Genomic DNA, 5,774 nt, shown 5'->3' with positions numbered 1-5,774 from the left:
TAATTCAAAATTAAAATATTTTTGGATATAAAAATCCTCCTAGTGTCTCTAAAATGGTTTCCCCTGAAACAAAAATTCAAAAAGAACTTTCCAATGTGCAATTGGAATCAATTGAAAATAGGTATAAAGGACCTTAGTCTAAGGGTCCAGACTTTCAAAAATTTTTGGATTATGGTCCAATTAAGGTTCCTATGGGCCAATAGGATCAATCCAAGTGTAGGGAGGAGATAAATTGAAGAATAAAAGAAAAAACCTCCAAAAATGAGTAAATGCTCACATAAGATGAAGAGTGGACTAAGGACCAAAGAAAAGAATTAAAAAACTAAATTTTGACACCGTAGTGTGGGGATCTCCCCTCATGAAGTAGGAATCTTTTTCTCATCATTACCCCTAATTTTTAATTAATAAAATGAGATATTTTCATCTCTCCTCTCTCCTATTCCAAAACTAGATCCAAAAAGTAAGCTGAACTGACCCAAAATTGGTAAAAATTGACCAAACTAATCTGAAAAATTCTAGTTCATCAATTTGCTTGGTTAGAGGCTCACTTTTTCCTATAAATAGAAGCCTCCTCCTTTGTAAAAGCTTAATAGTGTTTATGCACTTTTCCTCTACTCCTGTCTTGAGCCATCTACATTGAATTTTTTAATAATTCAATTGTTTTTGGCCTAATCCTCTCCAAAGTGAATTGGTGGCCACTATTGCTTCAAATAATAGTAGAACCCTCAATCCCTCAAGCCAAAGAAGAGCTTACAAAATCCATGTAAGCTAATTTTCTTACTTTGTTTACGAATTTTAATAAAAATTCTATGGTTTTCTTGATTTTTATGTTTTGCAAATGATTGAATTAAATTCAAATGCCACCCCCTTCTCTTCTTTTCATTCCAACCCTTCTTAATCCTAGAAAGATTAACTAAGTGATTAATTAAACTCTTCTTATTGTTTACTCTCTTGAATTTAAAAAGTTATGTAGATTAGAGTTCTATAATTCTAAATTAGGTTAATTAAGTTAAATAAATAAAGATAAAAAATGAGATATGGTTAGCCATACAAAGGAGGTTATAGCAAAATTTTCCAGAATTTTGTGAAAAAGAAAGTTTGTTTTTATGTTATTCCAAAAGAGTAATTCCCACCATTTTTGCATCTAAAAGAAATATTCTAATTACTCCATGTACATATTCACCTATGAATATGCATGAATATCACTGATATTAATTATTAAATTTAATTTTTATGCATAGAAAGATGCATAAAGAAATTTTTTTAATTATAAAAGTGTTATTCTTATTAAATTTGATTTTTATGCATAGAAAGATGCATAAAGGAATTTTTATTATTATAAAAGTGTTATTCTTATTAAATTTAATTTCTATGCATAGAAAGATGCATAATGAAGTTTTTTATTACAAAAGTGTTATTCTTATTAAATTTGATTTTTTATGCATAGAAAGATGCATAAAGGAATTTTTTTAATTATAAAAGTGTTTATTCTTATTAAATTTGATTTCTATGCATATAAAGATGCATATTTTTTATGCATACAAAGATGCATAAAGGAATTTTTTTATTATAAAATTGTTATTCTTATTAAATTTGATTTCTATGCATAGAAAGATGCATAATGGATTTTTTTATATTACAAAAGTGTTATTCTTATTAAAGTTGATTTTTATGCATAAATAGATGCATAAAGAAATTCTTCTTATTTTAAAAGTGTTATTTCTATAAAATTTGATTCTATGCATAAAAGGATTTTTTTAAAAGTGTTATTCCCATAAAAGGTTATTTTTATGCATAAATAGATGCATGAAGAATTTTTATATCAAAATTAGAATTCTCTTAAATTCTATGTTTAAATTCTATGAGTATTTGATAAATGAATAATTAAATACTCTAAGAGAAAAAAATTTATCGTTTTATATTCACATGAATTGTAAAAAAAAATTTCAAGAAATCTATCGAGATCGAAATATTCAGACAAATGATTAATTTATTCCTCATTGAAATTCGTAACTAATTTAAGAATCAGTTAAGTGAATATTGAAAGAAAGAAATTCAGTAAAATAGTAACTGAATTATCAAACCTTTTCGAGAAAGATAGTTCTGGAAAAATCTTATCTGACTCGAATCTTGAATCAGAGTATGACTAAGACCAATCTCTTTCATGAGTTTTGAGGAAAGAAGGTGTGATGTGAATGAATGTGATGTGAATTGGGATAGATGTGAATGAATGAGATGTGATGTGAATGGATGAGATGTGATGGGATGTGAAGCGGGATAGATGTGAATAAATGAGATGTGAGGTGAAATGGATGTGATGTGATGTGATGTGGATCGGGGTAGATATGAATGAATGTGATGTGATAAGATGTGGATATGGGTAGATGCGAGTGGATATGGGTAGATGCGAGTGGATGAGATCTGATGAGGATAAATGAGGAAAGATGTGATGAGATGAAAATGATGTGATTGGATGAGAAAGGAAATACCTATGAAATGGATGTGGATTAAATAATGTGGATTGATATGGAACAATGTGGAAAGACTAGAGTTCATTATAGAAACTGTATTTATGAGCTATTTTTAAATGACTGTTTTATGTCAAGAATGTTGGGGAAGCATTTTCACCGTCTTGTGAATGAGGTCGTGGAGACCTATCTGATAAAGTTACAACAGCTGTCAGAGAGTCAATGGAGGACATTGCACGTAGCAAGGTCGGCCGAGGTCTTGACCAGCCTCAGTTTGATTTAAATGGTGAGCTACCGGTACGGTGGATGAGGGACCAAGGAAGCGGCCTATGAGTGAAGCGCTAGGTGACCTACGAAGGATCCTAGAGGGTGCTGACCATACGGTGCTTGGGCTCAAGGTCACCGAAGATACCCACACATGCGTCGGGGAAGATATTTGGATCAAGGAGTAAGAGTTGTTTTCTGAATTCGGGCATGGATCTAGTTGATTGACCTTGCTGGTCCTCCAATAGATGAGTCCATGGCTCTTTTATATGGATCTGTTGGTTGATCTTGCTGATCTTCAACGGAGATTCCATTTTGATTTTTATAAGTGAATATATTGCCGGGTACTATGAGCTAGGAACTATCGAAAAGGCCCCTGAGAGTGGACAGGTGGTGAGCGTTCTGGTTGCCAATGATGCCATAGGTACACTGATGAAGGAAAAATTAGAAATTTGGATTCAACCGGATATTTTGGAGGATTATGATCAGTAATACTATAGTTTCATTAAAAGATGATTTTAAAGACAACTGAATCTATGAAAAAGCCAATTTCATATTGGGTGTGTAAGTGGTGTGACTAGTTTTAAGTTTGCATAAATACCCGGCTAGACGACCTGGAAACTCTTTTCCCTGGTACCCAGGACAAAACCTAACCAAATTCTTAAATGGATCCCATCACTACAGTGGCTGGGCAGTTGGCTAACCCACAGGGCTGGATGGGGTAGGCTGGACTGATGGATCCCTAAAAAGAGACTGAATTCTATTATGGTACGATAGATGAAGTAAATCTTGGATAAAAATTTGTTCTATGGAAAAGAATCAACGGTTGTGCCTCTCAATGAGGAAAAAAGCATTGGTCTTTATGATCCAAGTGTAAGTCTTTTCGTTGATCTGACTATGGGACTTACGGGTTCGGTCAGATCAGTTTAGTTAGTTAAGGCTCTTGACTACGTTAGAGTAAAAATATCACGGAGGAATCGCCCGTGCTTTTCGAGCGAGGAAAGTTTTTTCGAGTTTGATTTTGGAAGAACCGAGGGATTAGTCTCTTGTCCGGATATACGTGGACGAGGCCCTGAGTGAGGGACCCTGGCCTGCGCAAGAAGTGCTACTTCTGCTACTAGCACCTTGAATTCATTGCGCTGAGGGGACAGGGATCTTTCAGCTGGTATCAGAGCGAATTGGCTAAAGTGGATCAACCGAGAAACCATAAATGTCAAAAAATTATAAAGTAGCAGTAAAAGGTTATAATTGTGTGATGAAATTCATACAGATTGATATTCAGAATGAAGATTCATAAATAGGTAATTGGGTCTTCAAATGGAAGTACCGCAATTGTATGGAATCCTTGACTTGCTTGAGGCCTAGATATGATGATATTTACCTTAAAATTCCAAGGATCGTGTCTACCAGTATATACTGAGGGTATAGCTGCAGCTCTTTATTATACGAGTAAATCTAAGACCTTGAAATTATAAGCAAAAATGCTCTCCAGATGATGAATTCAAATGTGGTTGATATGATTTTAAAATTCTGGTTGAGAACTGATGAGTTGATTTGGATTCTGATTGAAAAATGATGATTCTTGAATTTTGGTTGAAAAGCGATAAGCTGAGCAAAACCACAATGATTTTGATGATTCCTAAATTTTAGTTGAAAAGTGATAAGCTGAGCAAAACCACAATGAGGATGTTGATTCTTGAATTTTGGTTGAAAAGCAATAAGCTGAGCAAAACCACAATGAGGATGAATGGGATGAGACCCTATGATGGTGTTCGTAATTGGAATGACGATAATGACTTCAGCAAATCACTATAAGATTAGTGGATTGTGCTGACAGATTTCTACTGTTAACACTTGACCCAGTGGATCAAGTTAAGAGATGACAAATTAAAATCTGTATAATTAAAATTCCCATGGAGGACTGTTCAGATGGAAATTTCGGTCTAATGGACCATTATTGTGATAAGGATATGAATGATATGATCTGAATGAATTGTTATCTGATGATGAGTTCTATGTAAGGGATCTTTATTCGAGGATTCTGTTGTGTTGATCAGACTATAGGGAACCCCAGAATCAATTGGATCTTAAGGGAAAGAGTTGTCCTCTAGTTTGCGAGATAAGGACATCTTGCGTTTTTTAGGTGGGGTAGGATGTAAGATTCCTCCCTCTAACTTTTGAGGTGTACAGGTGTAAGAACCTTCGCTTCTGATCTTATAATTATTCCCCTCTCTGAAATAAAGAAAGATCCTGTTTTACCCTGTTCTGGCCTGGAGAGAGAAAATATCTAGAGGGAGGTAATTCAAAATCAAGATATTTTTGGATATAAAAATCCTCCTAGTGTCTAAAATGGTTTCCCCTCAAACAAAAATTCAAAAAGAACTTTCCAATGTGAAATTGGAATTAATTAAAAATAGGTATAAAGGACCTTAGCCTAAAGGTCTAGATATTCAGAAATTTTTAGATTATGGTCCAATTAAGGTTCCTATGGGCCAATAAGATCAATCCAAGTGTAGGGAGGAGATAAATTGAAGAATAAAAGAGAACCCTCCCAAAAATGAGTAAATGCTCACATAAGATGAAGAGTGGACTAAGGACCAAAGAAAAGAATTAAAAATTTGAATTTTGACACCTAAGTGTGGGGATCTCCCCTCATGAAATAGGCACCTTTTTCTTATCATTATCCCTAAATTTTAATTAATAAAATGAGATATTTTTATCTCTCCTCTCTCCTATTTCAAAACTAGTTCCAAAAAGTAAGCTGAACTGACCCAAAATGGTCAAAAATTGACCAAACTGATCTGGAAAATTCTAGAATCAGTTTGCTTGGTTAGAGGCTCACTTTTTCCTATAAATAGAAGCCTCCCCTTCGTTAAAGCTTAATGGTGTTTATGCACTATTACTCTACTCCTGTCTTTAGCCATCTACATTGAATTTTTTATAATTCAATTGTTTTTGGCCTAATCCTCTCCAAAGTGAATTGGTGGCCACTATTGCTTCAAACAATAGTAGAACCCTCAATCCCTCAAGCCAAAGGAGAGC

This window comes from Cibotium barometz, chromosome 25 (genome assembly GCF_041138505.1).
Source record: "Cibotium barometz isolate CiBa-2024 chromosome 25, ASM4113850v1, whole genome shotgun sequence".
Lineage (NCBI taxonomy): Eukaryota > Viridiplantae > Streptophyta > Polypodiopsida > Cyatheales > Cibotiaceae > Cibotium > Cibotium barometz.
The sequence above is the reverse complement of the archived record's forward strand: the minus strand, read 5'-3'. Positions refer to the sequence as shown.